General features: G+C 50.1%; 1 protein-coding gene across 4 annotated transcripts in view; it reads right to left on the reverse strand.

Annotated features, from left to right (window-relative positions):
• Window positions 1–10,680, reverse strand: part of B3GAT1 (beta-1,3-glucuronyltransferase 1) — a 29,885-nt gene extending 19,205 nt beyond the window's left edge. For 2 of the 4 annotated variants that reach the window (XM_079102111.1, XM_079102113.1), the window contains exon 1: window positions 10,184–10,679. The gene's annotated coding sequence lies outside the window, so the exon portion shown is untranslated. Of the gene's footprint in view, window positions 1–10,183 lie in introns of all 4 variants that reach the window. The other 2 variants (XM_079102112.1, XM_079102114.1) reach the window with 2 other exon arrangements.
• Between the last annotated feature and the right edge of the window lie 244 nt (window positions 10,681–10,924).

Below are 10,924 nucleotides of genomic sequence, written 5' to 3' on the forward strand. Positions count from 1 at the left end.
AGCCTGGTGTTCAAGGTTCTGTGCCCTCTGCCCAGAGACCCACTGCTCCAACTCCACCCCTTCCTATTCTGTAGATACTGTTGCTCTTCACCCCAGCATCTGCCTCTCTATTCCAACACAGCATACTGCTCTTCTTCCTCAGGCACTGGTGAGAACTCTGGCAGCAGGTGGACCCATCATGGTCCATGTCAGATGGTAATGCCCCACTCCCATCCAAAGCAAGGTTGGGGGCAACCTCAGGGAAAGAATCTTAAATTAAGTTAAGCTGCTCAAAAAGCAGCCAGGATTGGCTTTCACAGGCCAGTTTCCATCCAATGTCCTTCCATCGGCAAGTCTGCCTCCTTTCCTTGGCTTCCAACCTGCCTGCTATTAACCTCTGCCATTGCTCAGTATGCCTGTGGTACCTAGGCCTGAGTGGCTGTCACAGGTCCTTGTCTAGAAATCACAGGATCAGTTTGACCATTCTGCCCTTTTCCCTTCTTACCTAACCCTCCTCTTAAAGCAGATGATGTGGAAAGATGTCAGTCTGGCAAAGGTGACAGGTGCCTGCCCTTCCACTCCAACCTCTTGGATGTGGTATTTGTAATTCAGCTCAGGAAAATGGCTGGGGTCCAGCCTTTCATTCTGACAACTCATAGAGTTGTCTAGGCAAACCACAGAGCCTCACTATTGAGTGATTTTGGAGGATAGGTAGCTCTCTTCTTGACACAAGTGCACAAACATACATGTATGTTAATGGGCATGAGTATGCCTCCTCTTGGCTGTTTCAATTATTGCTTCTGAGCTCTGTCGGAGAATCCTATGATTGCATCCCTGTTCAAATAAAAGACTATCTCATGTGCTCTTGGCACACAACAGCCTCAGGTCCTGGAATATAGATGGGATGATGCCAAGATGTCAATTTGCTTTTTCTGCAGTGCTAGGGTGGGCAGACAGTTCCTGCTGAAATCTGCAGTTAACACAACTGCTCATGCTTAATGGTGATGTGTGGCTTCAAAAATGATTTCCCATTTGTTATCTCAACTAATCATTAAATCCTTATAACACTAAAGCCTTGTTTCTGTTTTACAATTGAGAAATTAAAGCATTAGAGAATTTTATGAATGTTCCAGGCAGTGACCCTGTTGCGTCCCTCTTGGGTTGAAGTCCCCTGCTGGCTCCCTCCAGGGAGTTTCTCACCTGTGGCCAGCCAGCCCTGTGCCTTCAGCTCAGTGGGAATATGGGGTTCCTCTTGGCTGTGTGCTGAAGCTGCATACTCAGCTGGCAACTTAGGTTTCCCTGCCCTTTGTTGATTAGAGTTAGTAAGACCTTATACTATTTTATGCAAACTAGGACACTTTTGAAGATGTAATGTGGTGATAAAACAATTAACAAGAGCCAATGGGTCAACATCTGTTATGGTCTGAGATTGTTCGAGTAAAGTGGGCATCAGGTTCCCCTAACTAGGGCCCACTGCCACCCCACCTGCAGATGCCAGCTATGGGAGCAAATGCAAAATGAAGACGGGGCACTTTTTTCCTCTGCTCACTCCAGTCCTACATGCAGTCCTCCACTGAGCAACCTCTATGAACTAGCACACCCAAATGGCTCCTTTCCCCTCTGCTCCTTTCTCCCTGTGCATTATGAGCTCTGGGAGCAAGTGGTTCTGACTTGTTGCTGGCAGGAGCATCCCCCCATCCTTTGCCTGCCTAACCTCCTCAGGCCTCTCTAGAGACAGGCAGAGAACTGGCAATGCATTTCACCCCAGCTCTAGGAAGAGGCCACACTAGGATTTCGGTCCTGACCCCCAGTTCCACATATGGTTACAGCAAAATGCTCTTGATGTAACCCACCAAACTTCTGTTTTTGGAGACTCTGTCCAGGTTGCTGCAATGCTTAGTGTGCTGTGAGAGGACTGTGAGCCCACTCAGGATGTGTCTACAGCTCTGCCTCCTACTGGCTCACACCTACTGGGTCAGCACCTGCTTAGTGGAGGAGGGGTTCAGTCTATTCTGCTACCAAAGAGGAGGGACTGGTGGGGCAAGAAAATGTCTACAACTATCCATAAACAGAAGCAGAAAGGACCACAGGTGCAACTGGCCAGGATGTCCAACCCTCCCTCTACCACGCTACCATGCACTAGTATTGACAGAGAACGATCCAGAACCCAGAAAGAATGCAATACCCAGGGAATCCTGGCTTGAGAAGGTGGGAGGGGTGCTCCCTCACTTCATCAGACCCTAGAGACAGGACCTGAACAGGGCTGCCCAGGTGCTTAGTACTGGTTGCAACAAAGGTCTCTTAAGGCCAGATGATGGGGGTGCCCACCTGCAGTATGGACCTGGCACAGATATCTGCAGAATCCTTGCAAGACCTAGATACCAGGACCAAGGCCAGGTAAACCAGGTGGATCTAGCCCCAGACCAAGTATCTCAGCCTTGAGTGGGCCAAGACAGTGTCATGGCAGGGCTGAATATCCGGCATATCAGCTGGAGTCTGAGGCTTGGCACGTATTTCCTGCCCTTTCTATCCCGGAAACAGTTTCCGGAAAACCTGATTGTCACCACCTCCAACCTCAGAGGTTTTCCACCTCCCTCTGTTACAACTGCTCTGCCCCTGAGGTCCCTGTTCTGGGGTATCAGTTAAGCCTACTATCTGAATGAGAAAGTGTTAAAGTAAGGGGCTAAAGGTGGTTGTGAGGAGTATAGCCTACAAATGCTTGTGAACCAGAGTGGTACAAGCACAGCAGGTGTGAATGTAATGAATGGAGGGGTCCTTAAATCTCGGTCCTGCCGATGGTAGATTATGCTGACATTATCTATATGTTCTACAGCCATATATTATACAGCAAGCTTCAGGGTGGCTATGGATCATCGATCACTGAGATGGAGCCTGAACACACATCACAAAGGTGCATGTTCAAGGCAGGCTTGCCACATACCCAGGGGGTTCTCCAGGATCTTCTGGGCACCTGCCCTCCAGCAAGGATTCTGGAAATAGTGGTACAGATTTCACTCTCAGGGTCCCAGGAAGGCGGTAGAGAGGGTTTGGCCCAGGACAAACAGTGGCATCGCTCCACTGGTCAATGCGTTAGTCTTACCTCTTTCATTGTCCTCCTCCACCTTCTGAGGCAGGGTACACTCATTCTGAGGGCTGTCACACATGGGCCTGGCACCTGAGAATGTTCAGGCTCACAGGACAGATGAAGGGAGCAACCAGAGGTGCCAATCAGACAACAAATAAAAGTGGCCTCCTTTATGCTCTGTGCTCCCATGACTTCTGGTACAGGGCTTCACTCTAAGCACAAAAGCCTGCACTTAAACATAGGTTTGCCCCTATGTTTAGACATCCCCCAACTGGAAAGGACAAGAGAGACCATTGATTGAACAGTTCTTACTCCATAACTTATCATCAAAGAAACCGTCCACTAGGTGAGTGAATAAACAAAATGTGGTATATACACACGCTATTGTTTATCCTTAAAAAAGGGAAGGAATTCTGACACCTGCTGCAAAATGGATTAACCTTGAGGGCATTATGCTAAGTAAAACAAGCTAGCCATTCTAGACAAATATTGTATGATTCTGTTCTTATGAGCTACCTGGAGTTATCAAGTTCATAGAGAGGGAAACTAGAGCAGTAATTGCCAGGGGCCACAGAAAAGAGTAGTTGGGAAGCTGTTTAAAAAGTACAGTTTCCAATTTGCAAGATGAAAAAGTTCTGGACATCTGTTTTACAACAATGTGAATAGAGTTAATACTACTGAACTGTACACTTAAAATGGTTAGGATGGTAAATTGTATGTTACATATTTTTGACAACTATTAATAACAAAAATGCCTGCCATCCAGAAGATCTATTTAGACAGGGTCAACAATATTTCTCAGGGTCTGGAGATACTTTCCCTGCATAGAGCTGGACTGAATGCCTGTGTGTGGTCATGGGTAGGATGCCTGTGTACCTTTTTGTCACTTGGGAAAATCATTATGAGGAATCAGGCACAGGGTATGCCCCTAGAAAGCACCTTTAGAGGTTCCAGATGTGCCACTAAGAGGAATGTACACCTGCGCAAGGCAGCCTGTGGTTGTCTCCCATACTGGTGCCTGGGCAGCGTCAGAGACAGCAAGCAGCTGGCCTGCTTGCTCTGAGAGAGTGGGAGGGAGATTTATGACTGGGAAAAGAAGTTAATATCGACAAGTGAAGAGTTAGGAGAGTAATACTTCATCTAAGTTCAGAAACTCTCTGACGGTGGGAGAGAATCATACACCAGGCGGCTGTATGTCAACCCGAGCAGCCCGCAGAGCCAGGGTCCTGGGCCAGTGATGTTGATCACAGTGTGGGTGCCACCTGGCCCCATCCCTTGGCTTCTGTAGGGTCAATGTTCTCCCTGTGGAACAAGCAATGTCCCTTCTACTTTGTGGTCTGTGGATAATGGGAAGGTGAAGGATAGAGGGAGAACTGATGGGAGATGAGAAAACAGCAAAGGGCACTGAGTCAGGACAACTAAATACACACCCAGAACAGCCGCTAGCAGGAGACCTCTCTGCAATGACAATGTCCTTGTCCCTACGAAGGCCCCATTATTCCATTCACTGTGCCTCCCAGGGGACGCAGTTTTTACTGACAGCTCTGAAGGCAACACTGATCTGCAAGGGTGTCAGGACAGTGATCATGGGGGAGGTGGCTGAGGATTGTCCCCAGATTTTCTCAGGTTCACGAAGACACGACCCCCAATCAGAGGACTTCAGGTCTAGGCTAAGTAGGAACCAGATAGCCCAGAACCCAAGTCTTAAGCCACTGAGGGCCCCCAACAGCCTATCCAACCTGACTCTTTCAGACCAACCTTATTCCCTTAATAGTGTTCATGGATATTCTATAGCAGACTAGAGATTCACTGACTTAATTGAAGTTTTGTATGTATTTTTGATTCACTGTCTGTGGCCTAAAGGAACTGATCTTCCCAAGGGCCCTGTCAGAGTTTACACCATATCCTGATCCTCTCTTGCCCCTAAACTATCCCTGGACAAAAGGGGACCCAACTCTAGCAGAAGAGAACAGGGTCCCTGTTAGAGAGGGAGTTGGGAATCTTAGGGCACAGGGTGGGTGCTGTGTGGCACACTCTGGGCATCTATTCCCTAATCTATAAAAATAAGGGAGCAGCTTAGAGTCACAGACTATGACTTCTGGGAAAAGTCTGGCAGACCAGTTACTCTGGTGACTATTCCCCAGTCCGTGGCTCCCTATGACCAGGACCTGCTCCTCACATCCATTTTTGTCTTCCCTTTCACCTCTGGCAGCTTGTCTCTTGCTTCTTGCTCCTGAGGTGTTTTATGGAGAGGTTCATTGGTATAAGTTATTTGGGTGGGGAATTATTCATTCGTCCACGTTCTCCATATTTTAGATGAGGGAACCAAAGCTTCAAAAGTTCTGTCACACAATGTGCTGCTGACACAGGAGGGACCATAACCTGGGGCTCCAGCTGCACAATCAGCTGGGCGTGTGACAGCTCTAAGTTCTGTCTAGCCAAGGGCCTCCCCCTGCTGCTTCCCTCTGCTGAGCTTAGGGCCATAGCCTCCTGGCTTTCTTCCCCTCAAGACCAAAGAGGGGTGAGCCTAAGCAGTGCCCTCAAATCCCTTCCTTCATCTCCACTCAGCAAAAAGTCATGGGATCTGACTGGCACTTACCTCGCATCTTTTATTTTTGACTCTGGGACTTAAATGCTTTTGGATGAGAGCATTTCCAATAAAATACAATTTCCATTGTGTCTACCTTCAAATGATCAGCCCCTTTCATTTACAAATGAGGACACAATTCCTGTCTTATTTTATTTGTCTGGGGTGCATGGTACATGGGTTATTATCTGGTCACATTCTTGTCATGGGTAGGAGAAACTGAGATTCAGTAATGGGCAGAGTTATAAGAAACAAGGTCACATGCTGATGGAAGACAGCCTGGCACAGGGTAGGCTATTCAGTAAGTCAGTGAACTGTTAAATAAATGAATAATACAAACTGCTTTCTATTTTCAAATAAAAAATTAAAAAGCATCTGCTATTACATGTTCTGAGCGATTAGCATGATTAACTGTAATGACTCATTCCCTCCTCATCAACATCCTATTATTATCCCCATTTTAGAGATGAGAAATTGGAGGCAGAGTTTAAGCAAGTCTCAAAGTCACACAGTAAGCAGCAGAGTGGGGATTTGAGTCCAGTCAGGATAGCTTCAATGGCTAAACTCTTAGCCACCTTGCCAAACCATCTATGAAGACAGGGGGCTATAGCAGGTCCATGCAGGAGAACTTTCTGCACCGTTTGGAATGTTCTATGCCTTGTTGTTCAAAATGAACACTGCTTAGAGTATGGGGGAAGTAGCCTAGTGTTAAGCTTCTAACAGGTTCTGTACCATGGTCAAATGAATAGCCCAGAGCTCAAAGCCAAGAGCTAAAAGGGTGACTCCTGGCCTCAGAAGGAAGCAAAATGGGAAGAGGTGAAGGAGCCCAACCTGCTCCATGTAGCAAGCCAGCAGGGGAGAGCAAAGCCTGGTCTCCACCATGGTCACACTCATTCCATCACCACACCTTCTTGTCTCTGCTCTCTCTTCTCCCCCATCCTTTCCCCCTCTCTTTCGTGTGCACAGATGAGGGCTCATATCAGAAACTCATATCCTGACATGGCTCTGTACACTGAGCTGTGGGACCCACAAGCCCTCGGGCAAGGATAGTCCTTAAATCCAGTCAACTCTTGATCCAGACTTCAATTCTCTACTCTGGGGCTTATCAGTGGTAGCAAAGCCTTAATTCCTGCCAGGCACTTGGCGGGGAGGCTGCCTCCTGCCCTGCTGTCAGCTGGTGTGTGCGCAAGGAGCACAGACTCATTTTAATATTGGCTGGAGCCAAACCTCATTAGAAAAGTAAATTTGCTATAGCTGCGGGGGGGGGGGGGATGGGGAGAGAGAGAGAGAGAGAGAGAGAGAGAGAGAAATTCATATGACCCTTCCAAAGCTACATAGAAAATGCTAATTTTGGATGACTTGATGCTTTATGTACCCAGAACCAGATGTGGAAGCCAGAACATAGAAGATGTTCAATCAGTGTCAGTGAAAGTGGACAGTTTTGAGTGATCCCTGACTATCCTTTCGCCTGTAAGCATGTATGATAAGCTGTCACAGATTTGGAGTTTTTGTAAGTTTTGTGAAATGTTCTTTTAAGATAAGCATTGGCTGATAAAGTGAATTACACTTAATTATTAGACACAAAAATAATATCATTGTTGTTATTTACCCAAGAAATGTTGGGGGTTCTTTGTTCCTACATAATGAAGGGCTGGGTTCAGCCCACATCCTGGAGGTATGTATGGCCAGTCAAATGTGGTCAGGACTGGATGTGGGACAGAATGTATCTATTCCTTGGAACGCCAGTTCCAGGGCTGGTCTGGCCAGAGAATTGCTACTCCAAATTCTAGAGCTATCCAGATCCTAAGAAAGTGGGGGGCAAGCAAGAAAGTGTGTAAAATGAATGAATATTTGTCTAGTACTTCCTGTAAAAACTGGTGAGAAAAGGGTTCCTCAATTTACAGATATTCAGAAACCTTATAGGGCTCAATTTTTTCTAAAGTCCACTTCACTGGTCAGAGATAGACTGAGTGAGATGCCAGATAGCCTGCTGGGGGCTGTCCCTTCTGCTCTACGTGCACTTCCCCTTGGCCTTCAGAGACCTTCTTTCCTGGAGGACTGGGTGGGAAGACTCATACACTAAGGAGGCTTCCCTTTCTCCTCCCCTGGTGTCAGGCTTGCCCAGACCTGCATCATTTCCCCCATCATCCTGTATTCCAAGACCAGAAAGGGTGGGCAGGGCCAAAAGGTGGAGAACAGCACTCAGCACTGGGAGATGGCACAGCTGCAGAGTCTCCTTGAAGGTTTGTGTACACTGTCAATGCTCCTGGCCTCACAGCTGGTTTCCTCTCTGCCTTTGAGCCTCCCTCTGAACCCCTGTATTCATCAGAACCTTCTGCAGTGGAATGTCCCTGGGTCTACTCTGAGGGACCTCCTGCAGGAGAGGATGACTGCCAATGTTAGGATGTTGGGAGTTTGGGAAGGAGGAACTGTGCCTGTCCCAACCCACTCCCCAGTTTGCAAGCCCTGCCTTCTGCGGATGTGCCTCTCTCTGGTCTTTGTTTGTGGTCTCACTCTGCCTCCTTCCCTCTACCTCTCTCAGACTCAGATTTGTTCTATTCTTCAGGCAATTCTCAGCAGAAAGAAGCACCCAGACATCTCTGTACCAGCTCATTCTTTCTTTCAGCCATACTGGACCACCAGGTTTCCCCAGAGCCCAGGCTTCCCAGTCAGGAAAGCAAAGCTCCTGATCTGCCTCATCAGCCTGTGCCCCACAATTAGGAAAAGCATAGCTGACTTGTCTCCTCTCCTTTAAAAACTACTGTGGGAAAATCCGACTATCCAGAGAGCTGAAAGGAAGAAAAGGGCTTCTTTTGGAGTCCTTGGTCTCTGCCATGGGCTTGCATTCTTCACTGGAGCTGTTCCCCCTCAGTGATTTACCTGCCCCAAACTTCAGGTGGAACACTTAGTCCCTGCTCACCTTGGAACATACATGCACATATTCAACCCAGCACATAGGAGCTTTTAACATGCTTGAACACAGCTAATTCCCAAACACCTAGGGTTCAGCTACAGAAATGGGAACAAGGCATTGGCTTCAGTGCTGAATGGGGCACAAATATATTAATTTTACTTCTTCAGCTAATCCTAGCAAGCATTTTTCTCTCATCAAAAGGAGCAAAGGGAAATGGCATGCAGGTCCATAACATTTGGGAGTGCTGGGCATGAACTTGGAAGAGTGGGAAGTCTTCCTGTGGATCTCATGGCGAAGGGTCTTTATTCCAAAAGAAGACAGGGAAGGCTTAATATTTGGTTCAATAAGGTCAATAATAGTCACCAACTAAACAGGTTAAAGGAGAAAATGTGTCAACTGTGTGGTGGCTCTTGACAGAAGCAGGGAGATATAAGGGCAGAAAACAACTATTAGAAAACCTTAGGGCTAAAGTCTTGCACAGCCCCAGGCTTCCTTGAGTCCAGTAACTTATGAAACTGTGTGCCTGCCATTTTCATACAGATACACACAGTAATGTCACAATGCTATGCACTCGTACATCCACCCCCAAATATTTTAAACAGTGCATACCATGTACCCCAGGTTCAAGTTCCAACTGGGTACTACAACCAGACTGGCAGGCATGCAGACTGAGTTACCCCCACCGGCATGGGCTAGCCACTGTCAGCAAAAGGCCTTGTCCAGGGTACTGTGTAATAGATAGCTCAGGAGTCACTCAGCTCGTTTCTACAACAGACCATCCAGCTAGTGTACGGTTGAGATTAGGTCTCGGGGAGAGGGGGTGAAGACCGGGTTTATGCATGTGGGGTGGGGGAGGGGCTGGTCCCTTGACCTTTGCTGCTCGGTAGAAAGCAGTCACTCTCTTTCCCTGGCACTGCTGAATCTGGTGGCTTCCTTCTTTCTTCCTGCCTCAACTCTCAGTTTCCTTTTTTGAAGTTATATGTTCTGGCTCTGGAGGATCAGGACATCAGGTCTGAGCCCAGGTGCAGTGGACTAGTGATGAACTAGTCCTTCCTCCTTCCTGCTTGCTAAATAGAGGGTCTTAAGGACCCTTTGCCACCTTTGCCATTTCTCAGCCCCTCACTATCCCCAGCAAAGCTGCCAGCTCCAGTCCTCTGAAAAGAGTTAACTTGTCAATGCCAGGGAGCTGCAGAGCGGGTGTGAGTGACTGTTGGGGAGCAGGGGTGGGGTGGAGGGTGGCGGGTGTTGGCTACTGACTTCTCCCGGTCACCGGGAACCACCTGCTGAGATGGCAAGGGATCAATGGGCTAAGAGCAGGTCCAATTGTTAGAAGCTGTTGAAAACCAGATTTTCCCTTTATTCGGGTCCGATGAGGGCAAGCAGTACCCAGGTTTTGTTTCGCAGCCCTTGGGCGCAGGCCTTCCAGTCCCAACCCCCTTTCCAGCAGCCCACCTGGGCACACCACACACACACACACACACACACACACACACACACACACACACACACCACTGCGCGCACCCGGGAGGACATGGCGTGGGTACAGATGGGGACGCATAAAGGGGCTCTGTGAGCGGCAGCGGCTCCCGCGGGAGCGCAGGGCTCTGGGGATACTGACCTGCGGCGACGAGTCGGGATCGTCCCCGGCGCGTTCCATCCCGGGCGGCGGCCCCTACGCCCCGGCCCCGGCGCCCTCAGGCTGCTGCCTTGGGCCCCGCGCTCCTCCCTCTCCGGGAGCACTCGCGCTTCGGGCCCCCGGGGGCCACTTCATAGCCTCAGGGTCCGCGCGCTCGCCTGCAGCCCGGCTCTAGTCCCGCCGCCCTGGCCCGGCTCCTTCTGGGCTCGGCGAGGCGGCGGCCGGAGCCTGGGAGCGCGCGGGAGGGCGCAGGCAGGGAGGCGCGGTGGGGGGCGGGGAACCGGAGACAGAGGCGGGAGGAGAGTGGAGGGGAACGGAGCGGAGGCCCAGGGGACGGAGGGGGAAGCGCGGGGTGGCCGGGCGCGCGGCCGGAGCCGAGCCGACCGGGCCGGCGCGCAGTCCCCTCGGCGGCGGTGGCGGTGGCGGATGCGCCGGTGCAGCCACGGCTCTGACAGCGCCTCCCGCCCCGCCTCCACCCCTCCTCCCCTCCCCCACTCCCCCCGCCCCCAGCGAGCCGGTGGGACCCGCGCCACTAATGGTCCGTACCAACCTCGCCAGCTGAGGCGGGGGCGCGAGGAGGGGCCGACGAGGAGACCCCCACCCCCCGAGATTGGTCTCACCTACCCCCATCCCCTACCCACGACACACACACCCTTCCCAGCGGAGGCGGCTCCAGTTTTAGGCGCTTGGAGCAGGGGCTGCGGGAGGGGCCCAACGCACCCG

Source organism: Sciurus vulgaris (genome assembly GCF_902686455.1).
Source record: "Sciurus vulgaris genome assembly, chromosome: 11".
Lineage (NCBI taxonomy): Eukaryota > Metazoa > Chordata > Mammalia > Rodentia > Sciuridae > Sciurus > Sciurus vulgaris.